The sequence below is a fragment of the Sorex fumeus genome, unplaced genomic scaffold (assembly GCF_029834395.1).
Source record: "Sorex fumeus unplaced genomic scaffold, SorFum_2.1 ptg000036l, whole genome shotgun sequence".
Lineage (NCBI taxonomy): Eukaryota > Metazoa > Chordata > Mammalia > Eulipotyphla > Soricidae > Sorex > Sorex fumeus.
In genome coordinates this window covers 7,687,876-7,715,300 of record NW_026606093.1, presented here as the reverse complement: position 1 = coordinate 7,715,300, position 27,425 = coordinate 7,687,876, and the positions used below count along the sequence as shown (strand labels likewise).

Here is a 27,425-nt window from a genome sequence, read left to right as displayed (position 1 = left end):
TTGTCTTCTAAGAAAAGGGTTAGGACTTGTGAGATTGGGTAGTTATTGATTGAATAGGTAACACAGGATGGTCTGTGCTCCTATTTTTAGGTCTAGGTGTAAATTTCTACTTACACTTAGAAAGCTCTTTCTGTTCATGTTTCCTGAATCTGTTAATGTCACGAGGAGGTTGCTAACAGCATGTGGGTTCCTAGAGGCAGGATGTTTCAAGCAGTAAGGGAGTCAGCTGTGGTAGGCAATGCTGATTCTGTGACTCTTTGTCCATATATCTCTGCCTGGTGCATTATCCCTGGTGACAGTGAGTTCCTCTGACTATATTAGGCAGGAATTAATTTAATTGGTCATTTAAAATCTCTCTGAAAAAGTATCCAGTGAAAATAGATAATGGAATGACTAGGGGTGGAAAACAATAAGTCATAAAAAGAAGCTCTCAGCTCAGCACACTTACACCCAAGCAGATTGCAGGATAGCAGGGTTCTCAGATAGGGACGAGGAGGCCGGAAAGGGCAGATTAGGAACATGGTCCTGAAGAGGGGGTTGTTGGTATGAACTGCAGAAAGGTGGGCCTACAGTGTGCCTGATAGCTTGAATAATCTAGAAGATCTTCAAGCACCAGAAGATAATTGTCTCAACGTGTCTCAACACCTTAATCTCTGTTTTTCTAGCCCACCTGCTTTAATTTAATAATAAATGCTCACCAACCCAACTTTTGTTAAAAAAGTATAAAAAGGGAAAGATTTTTTTCCCCTCTGGATTCATTAAGAAGACATCTCTCATAAATCTGGCAGTTTCTCTTTCTTCTTTTCTCTACTCTTAAATAAAATATACTTTGAATTTGGCCATTTTATCTCTGGTTTCTTGCTTTCAATTCTGACTGCTTGAGGACGAGAACCTGAGATACTGCCTACTGTAACATCACACCCACTGCACGTGATTATGGTGGAGAACCAAAGAAAGCCAAGGGTACAGGAAGCTACTGAACTGTGATCCTAGTAAGGCTCAGTGACAGACGACTGAGGAGACCTCAGCATGGGATCTCCTAGTACAGGGCTTCACTGCAGGTTTCAGACCAGGAATGCACTCAGAAGACAGTGACTGGCATAAGAACAAAGTCAAGTTATTGCAATCTGAGATGTGCAGATGGCACAGGGACAGGACCAGAATATCATAATCTTGACCAAGGGTGGAAGGACGGGACAGTGATGTCATTCACAGATAAAGAAGGTAACTTGATCACTTGATCACTTGACTTCCTGTTAATTGTTGATTTGCTCGGGCAGGCGCCAGTAACGTCTCCATTTGTTCCTGTCGCGTGCTAGTGTAGCCCAATGGCGTCTGTTCATTCTAGGAACTTGAAGAACCTCAAACCGATCGTTCGTGGTCTTGATGAAGAAGTCTGACCCTCTGGTAGGTGGGTGGCCACACGGTCTTTTGACGTCCTGTGGAATCCAGTTGGTAATGGCTCTAGTCCAGTGGTTGTCTCTAAATCTCATTATGTGACCAGCCCATCTGATTTTTTGATGCCTTGGCAAACGAGACAGCGTCCCTGATTCTTGATCGACAACAGAGTTCCGACCTCCGGATTCTTTCTCTCATTTGAATGAAACGTGATACTCCAAGCATAGCTCTTTCAATTCCTCTTTGGGAGACCGGAATAGCATTCTCATCCTGTTTGCGTAGGGCCCAGGTCTCTGAGGCGTATGTTAATGCAGGAAGAACAGTGGAATCAAAGAGATGTGCCCAGAGCCGGAGGTTCTTCATCCTCTTAGCTATTTCTTTGACGCTCTTGAAGGCCTTCCAAGCCGCTCTCTTCCTCCTGCGCAGCTCGGGTGCCAGGTCATTTGTCATGTTGACTTCTCAACCTAGGTACACATAACTGTTGCATTCAGAGATGGTCGTTCCGTTGAGAGCGAATGGAGCGTCAGGAACGAGGCTGTTTCTCATAAACATTGTCTTTGTAAGATTCTGTTGGTGGGAATGTCCACTGGTTCAGCCCTTCTGGACAACAGTATGGACGATTCTCAAAAAATTAGAAATTGAGCTCCCATTTGACCCAGCAATACCACTCCTGGGAATATATCCCAGAGAGGCAAAAATGTATAGTCGAAGTGACATCTGCACTTGTTTGTTCATTGCAGCACTCTTTACAATAGCCAGAAACTGGAAGAAACCTGAATGCCCAAGAACAGATGACTGGTTAAAGAAACTTTGGTACATCTACACAATGGAGTACTATGTAGCTGTTAGAAAAGATGAAGTCATGAAATTTACATACAAGTGGTACAATATGGAAAGTATCATGCTAAGTGAAATGAGTCAGAAAGAGAGGGATAGACATAGAAAGATTGCATTCATCTGGGGGATATAAAGTAACAAAGTATGAGATTAATACCCAAGAATAGCTGAGATCAGCACCAGGAGGATTACCCCATAACTTAGAGGCCAGCCGGGTATCCTAGAGGAAAGGGCAGTTCAGATAGAGAAGGGAGCACCAAATAAAGGATGTTTGGAGGATCCTCCCAGGAGGGGAGATGCATGTCGAAAGTAGACTATGGACTGAACATGTTTGCCACTCAATGCCTCTTTTGCAGACCACAACACCCAAATGGAGAGAGAGAACACAGGGGATTGCCCTGCCACAGAGGCAGGGGGGATGGGGGGATGGGGGTGGGAGGGATATTATCCATGGTGGTGAAAAACGGGCACTGGTGGAGGGATGGGTATCTGATCATTGTATAATTGAAACCCAAGCACAAAAAAAATTGTAAATCTACAACTGTAAAAAAATAAATAAATAAAAATAAAAAAAAAAGATTCAGCTGTAGTCCGACATTTCTACACTCATGGTCGAAGTCGGCCAGCATTTGTGCCGCTTGGCTAATGTTTGGTATTATTAAAACAATGTCATCAGCAAAGCAGAGGTGGTGTAGTTGCCGACCGTCTATCTTCACTCCCATTCCTTCCCATTACAGTCGTCGCATGATGTTCTCGAGGGTGGCACTGAAGAGTTTCCGTGAAATGGCATCACCCTGCCAAACCCCTCTCTTGACATCAATGATTACGTCTTTGTAGAATGGTGAGATCCTGGTAATGAATCCGTAATACAGCTCACGGAGGATCCTGATGTATTGAGTTTGAATGCCCTGATTAGCTAGGACTTCAATGACCGCTTCAGTCTCAACAGAATCAAAGGCCTTCTTTAAATCAATGAACGTTAGACAGGGCGGCATCTTAAACTCCCGAGAAACCTCAATGAGCTTGGTTATTGTGTGGATATGGTCGAACAGGCTCCCTTTATGTCTGGATAGGACAGTCCTCTTATGAAACCTGTGTCTCTACCTTGTTTGGTGGATGGCAGTCCCTTCTGCTGGATTCCATCTTTTACCTATGACTATAAAACCAGAAAGATCAGGGCCTTCTGAAGATCAATAGATCTGTTAGCACTAGGGAAGAGAACAGTGTTCCAAGGGCTGGCAGGCTATGCCCCAGTGACTAGGAGGTGAAAACACAGCCTTCAGATCCCAGACTCAGGGAATGAGAGGTCACGGTGTACTCTGGCAAGGAACAGAGACACGAGGACCATCTCAAGATAAAGTTTTCTTAAATGTGTTGACATGTTCAGAGCTTTTTCTTTGTTTAGTTTGGTTTTTGGGTCATACCCAGTGATGTTGGATCAGGGGTTATTCCTGGTAATGCTTGGGGGGACCATATGGGATGACAGGAATCAAATCCAGGTTGGTGGCTTGAAAGATTGTTTCACACCCTCAAAGGATTTTTATCCAGAGTCCGAGCCTAAGAATAAAAGGAAACTGTTAAATACTCTCAGCAATTGTGGCTACAGAAGCAGGAGGCAGGATTATACTGGATTGAGACATTCTTTTCCCACAGGCTATTTGGCACTCCATTGCCCAGGCTATGTTTGATGTCATATTCGCAGAAGAACTGCTTCTCCTGCCCCGCTAGCATTCCCATATTCCATACACCTGTGGATTCCTGCCACACCTCTGCTTTGTGGTTAATCCCTCAACACTACTTTTGTCATCCTATCCTGTAGGTAGGATTACTTCCTATTTGTTGAAGATGAAATCTGTCTTAATTCTTAAATCAGAATAGCCTCTCACATCTCAGTAATATAAATATCTTGGTAATATAAACAGTTTCCAAGTTATTTTTTACTTACAAAGAGGAATATTTCTTCTTGTATTTAAGCAAACACACATATCGTCACAAAAATATGAAGGTGACAGGGAAAGAGAAATGCAATTGATTTAGATTTACTAATAATGAACACAATCTGTCAAATTGATGTAGGCCACAGTTCAAAAATCTGCAGAGTATATCATATACTGTCAAACAACCCACCTTAAAATTATATTCATCCTAGTAGTCCATTCATTCCTGTGAAGGAAATTTCTATATCTCCCAATTTTTTAAATTCAAGTTTGTTTTATATCACTGAAATTTTATCTTCAGATTTTTGACAACTTGTGCTCTGGAGAATATTTCAAATATTTCCCCCATACACATCTCTGAAGCCAAAACATTAGTACAATTATGTCAATGGCTTTGAATACTTTCAGTTGAGTACTGTATTATAAAACAATTGGCAGGGAGGTTTGCTTAAATTTGCAACAAAAAATTTTCTAAGATAATATTAAGCCAGACACAGTAACAACAAAGTCTCCAATGGAGACGTTACTGGGCCCGCTCGAGCAAATCGACGATCAACGGAAGGGCCTTTACCTTTACATTTACCTTAATATTAAGAATTTATTATACCATAGTTGATCTTCAGAACAATTAAAGTTTTTAATATGCATATTTTTATTCACACATTTATTTAAGATTGCATGTGTCTCTGCATAAAAATATTTCTAATTCAGTTTCAATGTACCATATGGGCCTAACCCATGTGCGTTTTGGGAATTTATTTAAGATGTTTCATATATAACCTTCCTTTTTAATGGAGACACACTGTTTTTCAAATTTTGAATTTTAAGAAGTTTTGTCAAAGATATTAAAGTTTTGAAACATTTATGAAGACAATTATGAAACAATATTTAACATCCTTCTAACCAATGCAAAAAAGATTTCAAAAGTTATATGTTATATTGTTATAGTTATAGCTCTTTTGGAATCAAGCTTCAGTTTACTTAAGTAATTTTAGAGATAAAACTGATCACAATCTCAGAGATACTTTTCTTATTTTAACCAAGAAAAGTTAGTCTTGTTTCATTTTGTTTAATATGGCTTACTGAACCATATTGTAGGTGTTATAGCCTCTTTCTAAAAATCCTTATAGTAGTTCACTAGATTAAATTAGTTTGAAAATGAATAGAGTGTTCCTAAGATTTATTTTTCTTAAATCTTCTGCTTGTTCTTTCACATTCACATTCTTTCCTAGACCCTTTTATCAATTTCATAAATCACAAGTTGAAATTTAAGACAGTCTTTTTGTCTACAAGACATTTTCATTTTTTCTACTTTTATTTTATTTTTATAAGGTTGTTCACAATAGTTCATTACATATAATATTTAAACACCCATCCCACCACCATGCACCTTCCCACCATCATAAGAGGAAAGTGAGTGAAGATTGTTGTATTTCATCCTATAGCCAATTAAAAAGCCATTGTATAAAAGGTTACAAACATATATGTTATACCCAAACAAATATGTGCTACTTTAGGTACATCAGTGGGCTAGAGTATAAGAGGTCGCAGCCATGTGCTTCTGGACGTTCTATTGCGCTCTCTCCCGGGAGATTTATTTCCAAAACATTTCCATTTTTTACCCTACCTAAAGCTTCTACTTTTTATAATCCACACACTATAAGTTTAAATCCCTATTTTAAAAATATTTTAAGCCCAATAAATAATAATTTTTAGATAGTGAATTCCCTATATTAAGCGTGGTAAAACTTTTTTTTTCCTTTTTGGGTCACACCTAGCGATGCTCAGGGGTTACTCCTGGCTCTGCACTCAGGAATTTCTCCTGGCAGTGCTCAGGGGATCATACAGGACCCGAACCTGGGTCAGCTGTGTGCAAGGCGAATGCCCTACACACTGTGCTATCACTCTAGCCCCAAGCATGGTAAAACTTTATTTTGAAGAGACCTGGAAAACAATTTAACACATACACTCAAAACAGAATCCTCAAAACTTTCATTATGACTCAATATATTCTTCAGTTTAACCAGAAGAAGAGGAGGAGGAGGAGGAGGAGGAGGAGGAGGAGGAAGAGGAGGAGGAGAAGAAGAAGAAGAGGAGGAGGAGGAATCAATACAATATTTCCAGAAACATTCTAGGAAGATTATTTTGCTTTAAATATTTATATTACTGCTTAGCCTTGTTCCAGTGGTGGAGTCTCCCACTGCAGGACTTCCAGTCTCCTCTCTTGTCAGGGAATACAAAGTTCTGCATTTTAGTGGCTTTTTAGGCATCTGAAATGGGTCTTTTGTGTTAAAGGTCTCCATGCCTTTAGGCAGGATAGGTTTCAGACACTGTTTTGCTGAACACACATTAGTTGCCCCACCCCCACCATCTTCCTGCATGCAAGAGTCTTAGAAAGCTAATTATAGTTATTTCCTATATTTTCACTCAATCCTCCATTTTCAGTTATCCCTAAAGTCAAAGTGTTTCAGCTGGGACATGCAACATCTATCAGTGAAAGAGTAGGGTTTCCTGGGTTGCTTATGTGAAGTGGAGAAGAGAGAAGAAACAGCATCAAAACATTTTTTCATTTCCTTCTCTACTCGCCTTGGTCACCTGAAGAAGTGAATGGGAACTTTATGACTGATGAAATTCTGTGATAAGCCCCAGCTTGGCACAGCCCTCAGGTATCACTAGCTCTACTAGGCAGCCGTCAAGCTGAATCTGAAGTCCACTTGTAGTTTTCCCAGTGTTGGAAATGATCCACCCAATTCCTTGGGAGCTGGTGAATCCAGGCTAGAGTGAGAAATAACTCTTTGCAGGAAATGAAAGCCAGTCCAAAATCTTAACTGGTTATTCAAGTCTGTTGACTGTCCCTTCACAGAAAAAAAAAATTTCCAAAGGAGATGAATAGTGAATGCAAGATTTTTTTCTTTTCTTTTTTTTTTTTATTGAGCCACCGTAAGACACAGTTACAAAGCTTTCATGTTTGATATTCAGCTATAGGGAAATAAAGGGACATATAGAGAGAAGTGGATAAAGATACATGCTCAGAAAGAACACAGCCTTTTTCAAAACGGAAACTGCCAAGTACACAATTTTGTTGAAGTTTGCTATTTTCACACTTCATTTGGCAGAGGACCTGGTCCATTGTCCTCTTAACTACTCACTTCAGAGTGGAAACCATAATTCTTGCATTATGTTTCTTTTTTTCTCCTCTATTCTCATGAAGGGACTTCCTTGAGCAGCCCCTCAACTGAATTTTCGTTTCATTTGTCTATATATTACAACTATTCAATAACATCTAATTTGTAAGTACAGGATTAACTTTTAAAATGCTCAGCCCTACCAGGTTTTCAGAGTTCAACCCAAAATACCTTTTAAATCTGATCTTTGAGTCTCTGTAGAAACACATAGTTTCACAGTTTTTTGTTAAATCTCAAAAGCTTTAAAAACATTGTAGAGTACTGCTATCTAAACCTTAGATGAGACTTAGATGTATCACCATTTAAGTCTCATTCCCTGAATTATCAGTTACTTCAGCCCTGCATTTGCGCTCAAGCCATGGGCACCTAGTATCTGCCATTTGATTATTTGCCTGGGAGGAAATGAGGATATTGTTTTTACAAAATAATTATGGCAGCTCTCTTGATTATTGCCTCAGTTTTCCTGTAAACAAGATATTCATAATAGATATCACCTTGGAGCAGATATAAAACTGGAGCCTAAAATCTAATGCATTTAGTCTGTTAGTCCAAGGAGGTTTTCTAATAGTGGTTTCATCTCCTAAATTTCTAACCTCAGTGCTTGAAGAGGGCATTTATAAACCCAGTTTCCCCTGACTCTATGGGAACTTCCTGAAGGGGAAATATTTGCTGTTTAGAGGGAATGAAGGCATTCTCATAATCTTTCTCACCTTGTTTTAATTTGTTCCTCAAATTTGATTAAACTAGAGCATTTGACTCCCCTCCCCTTTTTAAAATTGTTCAGAACCTCATTCATTTCTATCCCACTCTTGTCTCCTGTACCTCATTTTTGTGGGACATATGGTGATGGGTCTGAGCCCCATCAGATATGGCATAGTTACTATGCCATATCGGATGGGGTAGAGAGAAATATATAAATATATGCCTCTCGGAGAGCCAGGCAAACTACCGAGAGTATCCCACCTGCACGAGCAGAGACTGGCAAGCTCCCCGTGGCATATTCGATATGCCAAATACAGAAATGACAACAGGTCTCATTTCTTTGACCCTTAAAGAGCCCCCAATTGTTGGGAAAAGATGAATAAGAAGAGGCTGCTAAAATCTCAGGGCTGAGAGGAATAGAAATGTTACAGGTGCCCGCTCAAGTAAATCGATGATCAATGGGATGACAGTGATGACAGTGATACAGTGTTGGTGATGTGTGGTGGCAGATATTCGAAGGGATCCAAGAGCTTTTTCCAAGACTGTGCCCTTTTTCTTTAAGAGAAAACACAGGAATTTGTCTCTGTAATCAACAAAGGGCATAATCCTTCTTCTGCATAAATGAAGTCTTTTTACTTACATAAACAACTAGTTTGGCATAAGCAAAGAAAAAAGGTTTGTGGAATGTTTCTTTAGACTACATAAAATAGTCTCTCACTTTTTCTCTCTTTCTCCTCTTTTTCTTCTGTCTCGTTCCCCCCCCCCCCCACACACACACACATACACTTCCAGGATTGAGATTCAAGCACTATATTTATTTTTATTTTTTTAATTTTTAAAATTTTTATTAGTGAAACACCATGAGGTACAGTTATAGACTTATAAATTTCAGTGCTTGGGTTTCAGTTATACAATGATCAAGTACCCATCCCTCCACCAGTGCCCATCCTCCACCACCACGGGTCCCAGCATCCCTCCCACCCCCCATCCACCCCGTCCAACCCTGCCACTGTGGCAGGGCATTCCCCCTTGTTAGCTCTCTCTGTTTTTGGGTCCTGTGTTTTGCAAGAGAGGCATTGAGTGGCAATCATGTTTGGTCTATAGACTACTTTTAGCATGCTTCTCCCACCCTGAGAGGTTCCTCACACCCTTTATTTGGTGCTCTCTTCTCTATCTAAGCTTCCTTTTCACCTAGCACGTGTGGCTGGCCTTCAAGTCATGGAGCAAAATTTCTGGTACTAATCTCAGCCATTCCTGGGTGTTAGTCTCACGTTTTGTTGCTTTATGTTCCCAGATGAACGCAATCTTTCTGTGTCTATCCCACTCTTTCTGACTCATTTTGCTTAACATGATACTTTCCATGTAGTGCCACTTGTATGTAAATTTCATAACTCCATCTTTTCTAACAGCTACATAGTACTCCATTGTGTAAATGTACCAAAGTTTCTTTAACCAGTCATCTGTTCTAGGGCACTCAGGTTTTTTCCAGATTCTGGCTATTGTGAAGAGTGCTGCAATGAACCAACAATTGCAGATGTCACTTCGACTATACCTTTTTGCCTCTCTGGGATATATTCCCAGGAGTGCTATAGCTAGGTCAAATGGGAGATCAAATTATAATTTTTTGAGAATCGTCCATACTATTTTCCAAAAGGGTTGTACCAGCTGACATTCCCACCAGCAGTGAAGGAGGGTCCCTTTCTCGCCACATCCACGCCAGCACCAGTTGCTTTTGTTCTTGTGGATGTGGGCCAGTCTCTGTGGTGTGAAATGATATCTCATTGTTGTTTTGATCTGCATCTCTCTAATGATTAGTGATGTAGAGAATTTTCTCATGTGCTTTTTTGCCATTCGAATTTCTTCTTTGCAGAAGTTTCTGTTCATTTCCTCGCCCCATTTTTTGATGGGGTTGGGTGATTTCTTCTTGTGGAGTTTAACCAGTACCTTGTATATCCTTGATATCAACCCCTTGTCGGATGTGTATTTGGTGACTATCCTTTCCCATTCTGTAGGCTGTCTTTGTATTTTGGTCACTGTTTCTTTTGAGGTGCAGAAGCTTCTTAGTTTAAGATAGTCCCATTTGTCTATCTCTGTTTTCACTTGCTTGGCCAGTGGCGTGACATCTTTGAAGATACCATTAGCTTCAATATCATGGAGGGTTTTGCCAACTTTGTCTTCAATAAACATTATGGATTCGGTCTGATCTTGAGGTCATAAATCCATTTTGATCTTACTTTTGTGCATGGCGTTAGGCAGAGATCTGAGCCCACTTTTTTGCATGTAGCCGTCCAGTTTTGCCAGAACAATTTATTAAAGAGGCTTTCCCTGCTCCATTTCACTTTTCTTGCCCCCTTATCGAAGATTAGATGATTATATGTTTGGGAGGAGATGTCAGTATATTCAGCTCTGTTCCATTGGTCTGCAGCTCTGCCTTTGTTCCAGTACCATGCTGTTTTAATTATTACTTCAAGCACTATCTTTAACCTTTAATGTAACCCTTATTGAACTGTCAGGGAAAATGTCCAGTGGAGCTTTCCTTTGTTTATCTAGTCTTAGAATTCTTCCCCATTTTCTTTGGTCCTTGTGCCTGACTTTCTCTAAGTTGTATTGTACATTTTGAGAGCCCCCCTCCACCCATATTGGAGATTTTTGTGTACTCCTGATCTGTGTATTAAGTCAGCCCTGTCCCCACTCCAACAGACATATTTTTGATTTTTTTTGTGCACTTCTGGATATTGCTTCATCTATCTTTGGATGTTTCCTTTATGACAGAACAGAACTGTTGTGTTATCTAGGGTACATACACTTGATCTCCAAAAATGCCCAACTACTAAGGTAGTGATGTAAAAGAAGTGGCCATGGTCTCTGTGTTTTTTTCATAGTTCCCAGATTCTTTAATATCTTCACAAATAAAAATATTATTAAAAATATAAATATTAAATAATAATATTCTGATATTCAGAGTTAGAAAATAAAATTTATTGGGTAGTAGAGAAAAACTCAGTATGGGAGGAAAAATTAAAGTATAGCTCATTTTTCGGAGGTGTGTTACTTATAAAGTTACAAGAATGTTAAACAGAATTTAAGGATCCTACAGAGAGGTCTGGGTCTTTTGGATGATCTATTTATCCATTTGCCTTATGGCAAGTGCTGCCCAGGCATCGGGGCTCCGAGGGTTGAGGGGCTGCATCGGGCCAGGATGGTGTGCTAGAAGTGTGAAAAGAAACTTGGCCTGAAAGTAGATAATGGGCCAAACATGATAATCTCTCAGTATCTGCCTTGTAAATCATAATGCCCAAAAGTAGAGAAAGAGTAAGGGGAATATTGTCTGTTATGGAGGCAGGGGGAGGATAGGAAAGGGGGATATACTGGGGAAATTGGTGGTGGGGAATGTGCACTGGTGGAGGATGGGTGTTTGATCATTGTGTGATTGTAACTCAAACATGAAAACTTGTAACTATTTCATGGTGATTCAATAAAATTTAAATTAAAAAAAGAAAGAGAGAAGAAACTTGGTAGAGTCATTACTCCAGACACTTGGAAAGATGATGCTAGGAATACTACAGAAAGTGATGGAAGAAAGCTGAACGAAAATAAAGCTTTGACTTTAAAAAAAAGCAAGGTTTGATCCATATGGGAAGAACAAGTTCTCCACTTGCAAAATTGCAAAAGTTTTGTTCACCAGCCTGGCTTTCATTACTGCCAGGGCTGTGCCTACAAAAAGGGCATCTGTGCAATGTGTGAGAAGAAAGTTTTGGATACCAAAAACTGCAAGCAAACATCTGTTTAGTAGTACTGATGGCGTTCCTGGCTTTCTGTGTGATTTTCTGCTTTGAATTGTCAAAATAACTTAGACACTCAAGTTAGAAAAGAAAAACACTTTATGACAATTATGTTTTTCCAGGGAAAGCTGTGTTCAAGGCTTTGATTTTTATGACTATTAAAAAGAACCTTCTGCTTCGGCACCAGGCTGTTTTCACCGGGGCCCCCTTGGAGGGGAGCGGGTTGAGTTTCCCTCCCTGCCCCAAGCAGAACCCTAGCAGCTGAAAACCTCTAGAACCGAGCCACAGACATGCTCAAGATCACTCTCCACATGATCCGAAGAACCTCACACATGTAGGAATTGGTAGAGGAATCCAGGTGTGCAGAACCTGAGGTTGAGATCTCCAAACCTTCTCTGATTGGGACTGGGACTCCTCCACCAAGATCCCCCATTTTCCAGTAGCTTGGCAGTCACACCCACAAACTGCTCCGGGTGCCATGTAATCTCATCAGTGGCCAAGATCCAGAGACTATAAAACAAAGCTTCCTGATCCTGAAAGAGCCCCCAAATATGCCATTGGGCTATGCTAGCACGCGACAGGGACAAATGGAGACATTAGTGGCACCCGCTCAAGCAAATCAATGAACAACGGGATGACAAGTGACAAGTGAAAATGCCCATTATCCTGTAGTCCCCGTGAGCCCAGGATCTGGAACAGAATTTACCATCTTGGAAAATTGTTAACTTCCCTTCCTCAAAAAGTGATCACAATTTTTATAGGAATGTTTAAAGCATGAAATGGAGACAGCTTAAAATGGAGCTGCACACAGCAGCTGGTAAGGGAAATCTGAGGCTTCCCCTTTTAAGTAATAATTAATAGTGCACTTTTCTAGAGAGTGGCCGTAAAAAATGCAGCCCAGTCAAAGTGAGAAATTAATTGATATTTTAAAAGACTGGTGTTTGGTAGGAGGGATAAGCAGGTACACCCAAAGAGGTCAAAACAAGCATTCTACTGTGTACAACTGTCTCCTCCAGCTACTCACTGGCTGAGTACTATGGAGTGTATAATTTTCCCAAACATTGCCTACATTTCATTATATAATTTGCATGTGCTGAAAAGCACATGCACATAAATCCAGGAGGCCAAAGGGTACTAGTACAGAAATAAAAAAAAATTTCAAGACCCATCCTAATCAGAATTGAGGAAAGTCATAGATAGAGACAGGATACCGAAAGCAGAAAGATCAAAGAAGAAAATGGCTAGAAAGGAGAATCCTTAAGATTCATGGCAGCCTTATAAGATGAAACCCTCTGAGTCCAAAGACAGTGGTGGGATGTAGTGAAAAAATCAGTGATATGATTGCCTCATCAAGAGTACTTTACTTTTCTGAACTCTCATTCAGATTTGAAGGAACTCAGTTTCACAGATTGTAGGATAACATTGCTTTATCCTTTCTCCCTTGCCACAAGGAGCTTAGGTTTATCGGGTCACACCCATCAAAGTGCTCCCGAGTCACTCCCTTCTTTTGTTTATCTATAACCACTTCTCTATGCTCTCTTCCCCAAACAGTTAATCAGCTTATTCCCCTAACCAGTTTCTGTTAATTTCTAAGGTCAGATCTTTCTAGGACACTGAACTTGTATTGTAAGTTAATATTGCCTTTCTCTTCTCCTTATGTCTTTTGAATAGTTTACTTTAAAGCAATGTCCTTTTGTATAGACACAAGAAGACAATTGATATTTTGCTTTTGTAACATGGGATTTAATTGGCTTTGAGTATTATTAATTCCCAGGCATCTTCTTTCTCAACCTCAGTTGCCCTCACTTCCTAGTGCCCCCAAAGGAGGGTCCCAATGAGGGACTGGATGGAACTAGGGCAAGTGGTAAGCTATGTGCTACCCTGGCATTAAGATGGACCTGGCCAAAGTGCCACATTTCTTAACTATAAGTTAAGAGTTTGATATGGACAAATGCTGTCATGATCCAAAAGTAATGATCAGACTAAGACCCTGCTAGGGATAGGAAAAATTAATCTGGCCTGAGCACTGTAGTCTGAGATTGATCAGGATGAACCCAGGAGAGCAATTCTATAAGCTTAATGCATCTTTTACTGTGTCCATACAAAAATGATTAATATTATGAATGCTTATATGTTTGTTGGACAAGGAGAGGAGAAACACCCATGGGATTCCACCCTTGGATGGGTGGTCCTGCTAAAAGAGAATCTGTCCTAGAAGCAGCATCCTCTGAGGGGAAGAACTTTAACCCTATTGAGTGTGACCCCACCTATGTGTAAGCTCAGCCCTTCAAGGTTGTGGGGATTTAACTAGACTGTAAGAGTGGGCTACTCATATACCCTCGACCGAAGACCAGTTTGTCTCTATTGGGGAAGGCCGACCTCTTCAACCGAGTGCGCAGCTTCGGGAGGGATGCACATGGAGCGGTGAGGGAGGAAGGGGACACCCGCCTAGGCAGCCAGATCAGCTGAAGCAATCAATGGGGTGACAGATGTCGCAGCCAGATCGATAGCACAGTGGTAGGGCATTTGCCTTGCACACAGCCAATATGGCCGACCTGAGTTCGATTCCTCCGCCCCTCTCAGAGAGCCTAGCAAGCTACCGAGAGTATCTTGCTCACACGACAGAGCCTGGCAAGCTACTTGTGACTTATTGGATATGCCAAACACAGTAACAACAAGTCTCACGATGGAGACGTTACTGGGCCCACTCAAGCAAATCGATGAACAACGGGAGGACCGTGACTGTGACCGTAAGAGTGGTCTGGAGAATTGAGATCAGATCTAGAGCCAGAGCCAGAAGGAGAAAGGGGTTCCAGATTGGGGGACCAGGAGAGAAGGAGAGAGAGAGAGACAGGAGTGAAAGGGGATGAGAATGGAATAAATGGCATCTGATCAATCAATGGGCTTGGCTCTTGCTTCCTCTGCTGTCTGTCCCATGGCCTGGGCTGCCCTGGCTGGGGGTTTGCCCTGGACCCCCCAGAACCTGGGCAGCCAGGGGAAGAGCCATCGGGGCCACTGCCTGGACACCCTCGGAGTTTTGTTTATAACAGAGAATAACTCAGTAACTTCATAGACTCAAAACCATTGTTACATGATGAACTAAACAAACTACTTTAAGATAAGCCCCACAAGTACACTAAACTCCTACATAAAGACGACAAAAATGAAATAAATGCATCACAGAGTGGCAGGATGGATAAGAAAATTTAACCTAACATTCTGCTGCCTTCAAGAAAAACATTTGAACAATCAAAGCAAACACAGACTCAAAGTCAAAATTTAGAAAACAATTCTTTAATAAAATAGCTCCCTCAAAAAAGCCAGGTTGGCCATACTAGCATCAGAGGACATAGATTTTAGGTTTATAAAAGACGGTGAGTATCATTTGTTAATGATCAAAGGATCTGTATTCAGAAATAATGCACTTTCCTAAACATATATGAATCTAATGAAGGAACAAAAAAATACATAAAACTGCTAATAGACTGAAGAAAGATATGATAGCAACACAGTAGAAGTTGGAGATTTCAACACCACTATATCACCTCTCCATAGATCAAATAGACTGAAGATATGCAAGGAAATACATTATTTAAGGAAAGAAATGGAAGAGAGGGTTTAATATATATATATATATATATATATATGTATATATGTACATATAAATATGTGTTTTAATCCCTTCCCTTAAGCTGAATACACATTTTTCTCCAGTAAACATGGTACTGCCTACAAGATAGACCACACGCTGGGCTACAAAACATAACTCCATAAAATTAGGAGGATAGGTATTGTATCAATTATCTTTTCAGACCAGGATGCAGTGAATATAGAAGTAAACAAACACAGAAATGGAGAATCAAATTAAACACCCAGAAATTTAACAGCTTTTTTACTGAGTAACCAGTTGGTTAGAAAAGAAATCAAAGAAGAAATGGAAAGATTCCTGGAAACAAATGATAATGAGGACACTAGCTATTAGACGTTTTGGGAAAAGCAAAAAGCAGTTTTAAGAGGAAAGTTTATAGCTCTACAAGCATGGATCAGGAGGGAAGGAAGGGCCCACATAAGTAACTTTAACCTCACAGCTTAAGGATCTTGGAAAATTACTAATAAAAGTAGCTCAAACCAGGTAGGAGGAAGGAAATAATGAAGTTTAAAGCAGCTGGTTATAAGAAGTTATATGGGAGGTTATAGGAATCCAGGAAGTTATCCATTTCTTCAAAATTATCTTGTTTTGTGGTATACAAACTCTAAAATTAAACTCCTAAATCAAAGAGTTGGGGATTGGAGTGGGTAGGATGTTTGCTTTACATGTGGCTGACCTGGGTTCAATCCCTGGCATTCCAAATGGTCTCCCAAGCACTGCCAGGAGTGATTCCTGACAACATAGCAAAGACTTTCTCCTGAGCATCACATGGTGTGACCCCAAACCACCGTCCTCCTTCCCTCCAGAAAAGAAATCAAAGAGCTGGAATCCCAAAAACACCCGAAAGGATCAATGAAACCAAGAGTTGATTCTTTGAGAAAAGTAAACAAGATCAATAAACCACTAGCAAGATTCACAAAGAACAGAGAAAGAACCTTAATAAACGGAATCAGAAATGAAAAGAATATCACAACAGAAACTATAGAAATCCACAGTATCATCAGAGATTATTTTAAGAATCTGTATGCTATTAAAAAAAAAGAAAACCTAGAAGAAATGGATAAATTACTGTATTCCTTTAACCTCCCAAGGCTGAACCAAGAAGATTTGAAATACTTGAACAGATGTATCACCATCAAGGAAATGCAATGGTAATCAAAAGTCTTTCCCGAAACCAAAGTCAAGGCCCAGATGGATTCACTAGTGAATTCTTTCAAACCTACTGCCAATCCTTTTCAAACTTTTCCAGGAAATTGAAGAACAGAAACACTCCCAAACATTTTCTATGAGGTAAATATCACCCTGATACCCAAAGCAGAGACACCACTAACAAAGAAAATTATTGACCCATATCCCTGATGAACACAGATGCAAAGTTCTTCAACAAATTATTAGCAAATAAAATCTAACCACTAACAAATGATCATACACAATGACCAAGTAGGAAACATTCCAGAGATGCAAGGATGTTTTACTGTTCACAAGTCAATCAACATAATTCATCATATCAATAAAAGAAAAGGTAAAAACCATATGATCATATCAATAGATGCAGAGAAAGCATTTGACAAAATCCAGCACCTAATTCTAATAAAAACTCTCAACAAAATGGAAGTTGAAGGAACCTTCCTCAATATTGACTAAGTCATCAACCACAAACCCACAGCAGGTATTATTCTCAATGAAGAAAATCTAAAAACATTTCCCCTAAGATCAGGCACAAGACAAGGTTGCCCATTTTTGTCACTCATACTCAATCTAGTACTGAATGCACTTCCCATGGCAGTTAAACAGAAAAAGATATCAAGGGCATACAGATAAGAAAGGAAGAAGTCAAGCTTTCACTATTTTCAGATGACATGATATTATGCCTAGAAAATCCCAAGGAATCTACAAAAAAGCTCCTGGAAACAATGGATGTGTATAGTAGAGTGGCAGGTTACAAAATCAATATCCAAAACTCCATGGCTTTCCTATGTGCAAATAATGAAAGAAAAGAGAGTGATATTAGAAAAACAATCCTGTTCACAATTGTGTCTCAAAATCAAGTACCTTGGAATCACTTTAACTAAAATGGAGAAGAACTATACAAAGAAAACTACAAAACACTACTTAAAAAAATAAATAAATAAAAGAGGACTAGAGAAGTTGGAAACACATCCTAATACATTGGGAGGATTAATATTGTCAAAATGGCAACATTTCCCAAAGCAATGTACAGATTCAATGCAGTCCTTATAAGCATACCCATGATTTTTTCAAAGAAATAGCTCAAACACCACTGAAATTAATATGGAAAAATAACCGCCCACGAATATCTAAAACAATCCTTGGGGAAAAGAAGATGGGAGACATCACCTTCCTCAATTTTAAACTGTACTACAAATAGAGAGCAATTAAAATAGCATCATATTGGAATAAAGACATTTCTGCAGATCAATGGACAGAGTTGTATATCCTGACATAGACCCTCAAATTTATGATTACCTAATCTTTGATAAAGAGCAAGAAATATGAAATGAAGCAAGGAAAATCTCTTCAAAAAGTGGTGCTGGGAAAATTGGGCAGCTACAGGCAAAAATAAAAAAAATTAAATGAACTCTTTCTAATGAAAGGCACAAAAGTGAAATCAAAATGGATTAAAGACCTCATTGTTGGTGGGAATGTTGACTGGTTCAGTGGTTTTGGAAAACAATATGATCAATCCCCAAGATGCTAGAAATTGAACTTCCATTATAACCCAGCTATGTCACTTATGGGAATATATTCTGGGGGTACACAAACACATAGCAGAAATTCCCTCTGCACTTCATGTTAATTGCAGTGCTATTCACAATAGCTGGAATTTGGAAACAACCTGAATGCAAATAACCTGAGAACAAAAATGGTTAAAGAAACTATGGCACATCTACACAGTGGAATGCCATGAAGCTGTTAGGATTTTTTTCTAAGCCATGAATTTCGCTTATAAATGGATGGGCATACAGTGTATAATGTTGAGTGAAATGTGTCAGAAGGAGAGGAACATACATAGAATGATTGCCCTCATTTGTGGGACATAAAAAAAGAACATAATATTAGACTAACAACGAAGGACAGTAGAAACAAGGGCGAGGAGGATTGGTTCATGTTTGCAAGCCTGCTTCAAGTGCTGGGAGAGAAGGAGTTGGGATAGGGAAGGGACCATTATGACAATGATAAGTTGGAAATGATCACTCCGGATAAGAACTGTGGGCTGAAAGTAGGTAAAGAAACAAACTTGGTAACTTCTCTATATTGCAAACCATAATGCCCAAAATGTAGCAGGGTCTAGACAGAGAGAGAGAGAGAGAGAGAGAGAGAGAGAGAGAGAGAGAGAGAGAGAGAGAGAGAGTGCCTGCCTTAGAGATAGAAGGGGAGGGGGAAGGTGGCAGGAGGGACATTGGTGTAGGAAATCTACGCTGGTGGAGGGATGGGTGTTGGAATATTGTAATAAGTGAAACCAGATCATGAAAAGATTTGTAACTGTGTATCTGAGGTTTATTCAATTAAATGAATAAATAAAGCAGAAGAAAACATAAGAAACTTTACTAAGGAGGAACTTAGTATATCTAAGGTAAATTTGGGGTCTTCATGTGAATTTTTTATAGGAAAACTGAATCTCTGTCTCTCACCATCTCACTTTCAGTGTATTTGTGTGTATGTGTGTGTGTGTGTGTGTGTGTGTGTGTTTGAGCAACATGACTATTACAATGTATTACAAAGTATCCGCGAATTTCCATTTGCTTTCTAGAGTTGTTTTGTCAAGTTTTGTTTTGTATTGCTAATATCGGGCTATGGAGTTCTCTATTTTAAGCCATTATTTAAATCATCATTATTTAAATCATTGTTTATTGAAACCATTTTATGTCTTAAGATTTTTATGCAAACTAAATCACTAAACAGAAATTTTCAATTAAAATCATTCTAGCTTTTATGTATACATACATATTTGGATTAAGGTAACATAAATTTTAGTTATTATAACCAGATACCAAATAAAACAAAATGCTTGTTTATGGAAAGATATAAACATAATAAAGACATATAAAACATAAGTAAACATAAGAATTAAAATTCCAATGTTACATTAATTTAAACAAAAACACATAAACAAGATTATTGCTTGGAGCTGGAGCAATTGCCTAGCAGCAAGAGCATTTCTCTTGTATGTGACTGATCTGGTTTCAATCCCTGGTGCATATGTGGTCCTCTAAGCCTGCCAGGAGTGATCCCTGAGCACTGAGCTAGAAGTAAGCTCAGAGCATTGCTCCAATACAAAACAATAAATAGAACAAAACAAAAATAAAATTATTACTTCAAGAAGGTCATTTATGGAGATGATTTTAAATCTCACTAATCTTTATTTTTTACTGTTTTTATTCTATTTAAAATAAGAGTGAAGTATTAGTACTCCAATATCTAATGCCAATCCAATTGGCACATTCAACCTCTGTCCAGCAGAGAATGCTGCACGGAGAATGAGAATGGTCACAGACACAAGACAAACATGAACTGTCCATCAGACTGCTAACAGACAGCATTAGTACTAGTGGCAGCCATCACAGGCAGACCATTTATTCAGTACTATATTTCTCCCTAATCTGGTGTCCCAAGACATGAACCTTTGTTCAAGCTGACAGAAACGTTAAGGACAGTTAGTACGCACATCAACATTAAATAGGTACACGAAGAGCAGAGTATGGAGTACTTCACATAGGCAGTCAGCAGGTACCCTTGAAGTATATTGTGACAGCTTCTTATCCAATTTTACCTATATTTCCCACTACTACTAAAAGACCCTAAACCATTTCATTCTATGTCTCCTGACTGAACATTTGTTGCCATTATATATTTAATTTCTCTTCTCTTCTTTCCTGCATGTAATTTGGCAAAACCCATATTTTAAGATCTAAGCTGTTTTACTCAGGGGAATATCTCAACCTTAGGTTCTTGTGTTGGGGGGATGATTTTCCATATTCTTATTTCATAGGAGATGCATAAGAAATTTTGAAAAATTAAGTATCACACCTATTTTTTAGCATTTTAAGAGTATAAAAGTCATATAACTTAATTTGCTTATTGAATGTTCAAGCTGAAATTTGAATTAAGAATCATAAGGTCTGAAATTCTGATCTCTGATCATTGTACAGTTCTTCTACTTAGATCTACTCTCTAGTTTTGTCTGCTGTCACTACACTATTCTTCAACTTCATCTGTGTTTATGGAAGAATTAAAACCCCAGGTCCTTAACACTTCAATATAAATCAGACCCTAAATTAAAACATGTCAGCTTCTTGATTTAGTTTTTTTGCACATAAAATTTCAAAGAAAACTCATATTAAAAATGGAAACACTATTTCCCATGAAATACAATTTTGATGATATAGTGCCTCCCTCCTAATTCTTTAGGATCTTTTTATTACATTTTCTGGGAGGAAAATGCCAGAGATTATTTTCCCTTGTAGAGTTCTGTCCATGGTGTCTGGGAAATGTTCCGGGGTAGTAGGCACAATGATTTAGACATTTATTTGAGCTTTTAATCTTTTCTATCTATATGCACCGCCAAAATAAAAACCAGTGAAATATGTACCCTATAAATCTGCTGTTCCCTCTCTCCTCAAAAATATTTCAGAAAGAACTTGACACTTGTAATCAAAACTGGGCTTATATGCTGCTTCTCTTTGATTCAGCAATCCTGCATCCTTTTCTTTTTCATTTTAAATGACATGAACACAGTTGAGGCCAGAAACACAGAGACTGGAGAAGTGTAAATTCTACTGATGTAAGATGAATTTTCATTTCACTTCAAAAGTGTAGATTATTAAGGGAAGAAAACAGTGAATTTAATAGTAAAAGAGAAGGTATACAACAATAGTGACAGGCAAACATTCATTGAAAATAGAGTCACAACAGTCTTTTAGAGATTGCCTATAGGCAAAAGAATTTTACCAAAGATCTGGGAAATTTGGGTCTGAAAAAAGCTTATGAGGGACTTTATTCAAAGGAAAAGAAGAAAATATTATGGTTGTTATGGTATCATAATTTTTGGTGTGTTTTCAGGTACACAACATATGAAAGTAAGACAGTAATGATCTGGTTTTGGGGAAAAGAAAAGTGGTACCTAAGGAAGGAATAAAAAGATAAAGCTATGTCAAAATTTTTACCATATATAAAACACTTTATATCATAGACTGTGATACGTGCTTTCCAAGTGTTATCTCATAAAATTTATTCTACTTTATGCATTAGGAAGCATTCTCTTGTATAAATTTTTAACACAAGAACATAACAAGTAAAAGTAAAAGTAAAGGCCCTCCCGTTGATCGTCGATTTGCTCGAGCGGGCCCAGTAACGTCTCCATTGGAGACTTTGTTGTTACTGTGTCTGGCATATCGAATACTCTCGGTAGCTTGCCGGGCTCTCCGAGAGGGGCGGAGGAATCGAACTCGGGTCGGCCATGTTGGCCACTTGTAAGGCGAACGCCCTACCCGCTGTGCTATGGGAGACCGCCTGTGAACATAACAAATGTGATAAATTTTGAATTTATTTCTTTCTTGCAAAGGATCCAAACCATGAGGCAGATACAAGCACCTCAACATTTATGAGACACTTTGAATCCTCATACTTCCACAGGCTACTTCATCAAGACAGCCTAGGTCCTTTGTCATGAAGGATTCCCAACATGAAACCGGCTGGATTGCCATGGTGCCTACAGGGGCCACTGTGACTTGAACTCATGGTCTTGAGCTTGTTGGATGGGATGAATGATTTAAGTCACTAGGCCATATTCTGATCCTTAAGTTTTAGAATATCAGCATGACTATTATTGGTGGCTTATAAGCTGCGAAGTCATAAATACTACAGATATGTGAAACGTGAAGTTTTAGAACAACTGATTTACTCGTGAATTATGAAGTAAAATTGCATAAATCCAGAAGGTGGGACTAACATGAAAGAATATATAACATTTTTGTTGGTTCTTCTTATGATTATAGCAAAATAACACAAAAGCATGGTTTAATCCACAAAATTGATTCAAAATTCCAACAAAAATGTCTTTCCTGGCAAAGAACAAGCAAACACCTAGATAGGAGACAGAGGATGCCACTGTCAAGAAAGAGATACTACTTCTGTATCACAAACAATAATGCCTAAAATGAAAGAGAGAAAGAGAAAGAGAGATAAGAGAGGTGCCTGCTACCCATGGCATATTCGATGTGCCAAAAACAATAACAATAACGGGTCTCATTTCTCGGACCCTGAAAGAGCCTCAATACGGCAGCATTAGGAAAGATGAGTAAGGAGAGGCTGCTAAAATCTTAGGGCTAGGACAAAAGCAGATGTTACTGGTGCCCTCTCGAATAAATTGATGAACAACGGGATGACAGTGATACAGTGAAGTTGATTAAATAAACTATGGTTACACCAATAAGATGGTGAAGAAGGAAAGCAGGCACTATGGTGAACATTGTGTTGTACACATAAAACTGTATTGATAAAAGTATTATAAATCATAGTACTTACAAAAAGTTATCATGATGAACCAAATTACAGGCTATTCTTACGAGAAGCCTTGGAATAATTCTAGAAATAAATATATAAAAAGAAGCCAGAAAACTTAAAACAACTGGAAACAAAGAAACATGCTTTTGCTGTTTGGTCAGCAACATACATTTAACTGATGAGAAAATAAAGGAAGAAATAAAGATTTTTGGAAATAATTGGATTAAGTTTATGAGCTTTTGAAACATATTGAGAAGTTTGTAACAATAAAGCTTATTCCACAAACAAAATACAAGATAAAACATTCCAATCACAACATTTAAGGAGCTGGAATAGAAATAATAACTGAACTCAAAGTAAGTAGAAGGAAGATTATTATAAGAATTAGTATAGACAAAAAAACAGAAATGAAAAGGCAGTACAACAGATTTATGAAACCAAGAACTGGTTTGTTGAAAGCACAATCAAGATTTATAAATTTTTTGATAGCGTCATGAAGAAAAAAGGAGAGGAAATTTTAATAACTAAAATGAGAAGGCACAAGTTAAAATGGAGACTTCAAAAATACATAGAATTGTATGACCTCCCAAACCAATGTTTCCAACTTCTTTCCCATCTTTATTCTTTATGACCACTATTCTTTATAAAGCAACAAACAAGTGAATTTAATATATATATACACATATATATAATAACAACTCTCACTTGCTTAATGTTTATATGTACATACATTGGATAATGTGTATAAATATACATATGATGTATATATATACGCATGAAGAACTTCTCATGGAGCTGGAGAAGTTCTATAAAGAAGACCACACCTTTTACAAGATCATTGTCTGTGATTTTAATGCCAAAATAGGACTGAGAAAATTGGCCGAAGAACTCCACATTGGGACCCATGACTTAAAATGGAATGACAGGGTGAGAGATGGTCTGAATTCACCAAGTTGACCAAGACCATCCATGGTAACTCACAGTTCCTGAAGGCCGAATCTAAATGCTGGACATGGGAATCTCCCGGTGGAGAGTTCCACAACAAAATTGACCACATCATATTCAATCCTTGGTTTTGCCTGACCAATGTTGCTGTTGTCCAAAAGTTCCAAACAGGATCAGATCACTGTCTCCTTTGTGCAAAATTCTACTTCACTGAGTGGGGAGAAAGGGCTGCAAAGTTTAGGAAGAGAACTTCGAGAACGACCACCAACTGGGAACTCTTGGGCACTATTGCAGCAGCATGGGAAGATGCCGTCATTTACAGCATTGACGAGGAATACGATCGACTGGTTCAGCACCTCCATGATTGTGCGAGGAAGGCAGAGAGAGAGAAAGAGAGAGAGAGAAAGATAGAGAGAGACAGAGAGAGCCACAAAAAGACACCTGTCTTCAGAAACTCTCGAGCTCATTTGCCAACATGGCTTGGTGTGAGCCTCAGGCAACCACAAGCTAAAGTAGAAGCTCACAGAGCAGTGCAGAAAAGTCATAAAGGAAGACCTCAAAGAGAGAAGAGCAGCAGTGCTGTCTGATGCGGCAGAAGCCGGCAAAAGTATTCACAATGCTCACCTGTCCTTAGCCAACTATAGGACCAAGATGACTGCCCTCAGATGTTCTGATGGATCTATCACATCTTCCAGAAGGGCAATGGAGGAGAATATCCATGACTTTTTTTGGATCTCTTTGATAGCCACGTCCACCTGCCCACATACCAAATTCTTCAGGATGGATATGTCATTCCCCATGTTCTACCTTCCGAAATCCGACATGCCATTTCGTTGGTAAAGAAGTGAACACCACTCGGCCCAGACAAGGTCAGACCTGAACACCTGAAGAATTTGCCATCATTACTCATCAATACACTGGCTCCACTCTTCACATGCTATCTGTCTGAATGCAAAGTTCCATCCCAATGGAAAACCAGCAGGACTGTTCTATTATACAAGAAGGGAGACATTGGCAACTATCACCTGATCTGCCTGTTGTCTATTGTCTACAAGCTGTTCATTTGAGTCATCCTGAATAGGATTGGCAGAACACTTGATGAAGGACAACCATGTGAGCAAGCCAAGTTCCGAAAAGGATTCAGCACGATCGACCATATCCACATGGTAACCAAGCTCATTGAGGCTTCTCAGGAGTTCAAGATGCCGCTCTGTCTAACGATCTTTGATTTAAAGAAGGCCTTTGATTCTGTTGAGACTGAAGTGGTCATCGAAGCCCTAGCCAAACAGGATGTTCAAACTCAATACATCAGGATCTTCTGTGAGCTGTATTATGGATTCACTATCAGAATCTCAACATTATACAAGGAAGTGATCATCCATGTCAAGCGAGGGGTTTGACTGGGTGATACCATTTCACCGAAACTCTTCAGTGCCATCCTTGAGAACATCATGCGACGACTGGAATGGGAAGGAATGGGAGTGAAGATAGACAGTCGGCAACTACACCACCTCCACTTCGCTGATAACATCGTTCTAATAACACCAAACATTAGCCAAGTGGCACAAATGCTGGCCGATTTTGACTGTGAGTATGGAAATGTCAGACTGCAGCTGAATCTCACGAAGAATGTTTATGAGAAATGGACTCGTTCCTGACTTTTCATTTGCTCTCAATGGAACAAACATCTCCGAATGCAACAGTTATATGTACCTAGGTTGAAAACTCAACATGACAAACCATCTGGCACCTGAGCTGTGTAGGTGGAAGAGAGCAGTGTGGAACACCTTCAAGAATGTCAAAGAAATAGCTAAGTGGACAAAGAACCTCTGGCTCTGGGCACATCTCTTTGATTCCACTGTTCTTCCTGCATTAACATTTGCCTCAGAGACCTCGGACCTACAAAAAGAGCATGAGAATGCTATTCGGGTCTCCCAAAGAGGAATCTAAAGAGCTATGCTTGGAGTATCATGCTTCACTCAAGTGAGAGAAGAAATCTGGAGTTCTGAACTTTGTTGATGATCAAGAATCATGGATGCTGTCTCATTTGCCAAGTCGTCAAAAATCAGATGGGTCGGACACGTAATGCAATTTGGAGACAACTGCTGGACTAGAGCTGTTACCAACTGAATTCCTTGGTATGTCAAAAGATCGTATGGCCACCCACCTACGAGATGGTCAGACTTCTTAGTCAAGATCCTGAAGAAACCGTTTGACAACATTGGGCTACACTAGCATACGACAGGGATAAATGGAGATGTTACTGGCACTCATTCGAGCAAACGATGAGTAACGGGATGTCAAGTGGTCAAATGATTAAGTAATGTATGCATATAATTTAGAAATAAACACGAAAACCTCATAAAATACATAGAATTGTAAGAGACCACTTTAATTAAATTTATGTCACTAAACTGACATAATTTATGTCACTAAACTGAAGAATCTAGAAGAAGTGCATGAAATTATAGGTTCATAGTATCTCTCAAGACTGAATGTGGAGGAAATTAAAAATACAATTTTAGGCTATCTAAAAGCAAGGAAATTAATAAGCATTAATCAAGTCTCCCTCCAAATCAATATGGTTTTAATTATGAGTTATACCAAAACTTTAAATTGATGCCTATTATTTTCAGGCTATTCCAAAAAATTGAAGAGAAAGTAATTCTTCCAAATACTTATGAACTCTACATTATCATAATACCAAAAACAGAGGCATCATTAAAAAAAGTATAGTACAAAATTTCTGATAAAATAAATGCAAATGTTCTAAACATATTTCAATGAATCAATTGAACAATAATAAAAAGGATCATTTTTATTTCCAGTATGATTTATACCAGAGATGCAAGGATAATTAAAAACATAAAAATAAATGTTATATCGCTTGTCATTTGTCATCCCGTTAATCTTCGATTTGCTCAAGCAGGCACCGGTAATGTCTCCATTCATTTCTGTCACGTGCTAGTGTAGCCCAATGGCATCTGCTCGCTCCAGGAACACAAAGAGTCTCAAACCGTTTGTTTAGGGTCTTAACGAAAAAGTCCGACCATCTGGTGGGTGGCCAACCAAGTGTTTTTTTGACATCCCATGGAATTCAGTCAGTAACAGCTCTAGTCCAATGGTCATCTCCAAATTGCGTTACGTGTCTGGTCTTTTTTTTCCAGTAAGAAAATCATAACCACATATTTAAAATTTTAATTTTATTAAATACTACTTTTTAAGTGGAATTTTCTATCTAATTATTTCTTCAGCTTTGTAGTTTCACAAGATTTGCCTGATCAAAAATAAGTGCTGACTGTGATGCCTCAAAGAGTTGTGTGTTTTCATTTTAAATTATTACTATCATGCCAATTAGCCATCAGTTATAACAAAGATGGGTCAGGTAACCTTTTCTATTTTTTCAAAATCTTCTTTATGTGTAATATTTTAATGAAAAGTTATAAATCACATTTTGTATTAAATT

At 38.8% G+C, this 27,425-nt stretch overlaps 1 pseudogene; it reads left to right on the top strand.

The window, feature by feature from the left end:
* The window catches only part of LOC130027126 (cysteine-rich PDZ-binding protein-like), a 60,249-nt pseudogene extending 48,321 nt beyond the window's left edge, over positions 1–11,928 (top strand).
* Positions 11,929–27,425: the final 15,497 nt, after the last annotated feature.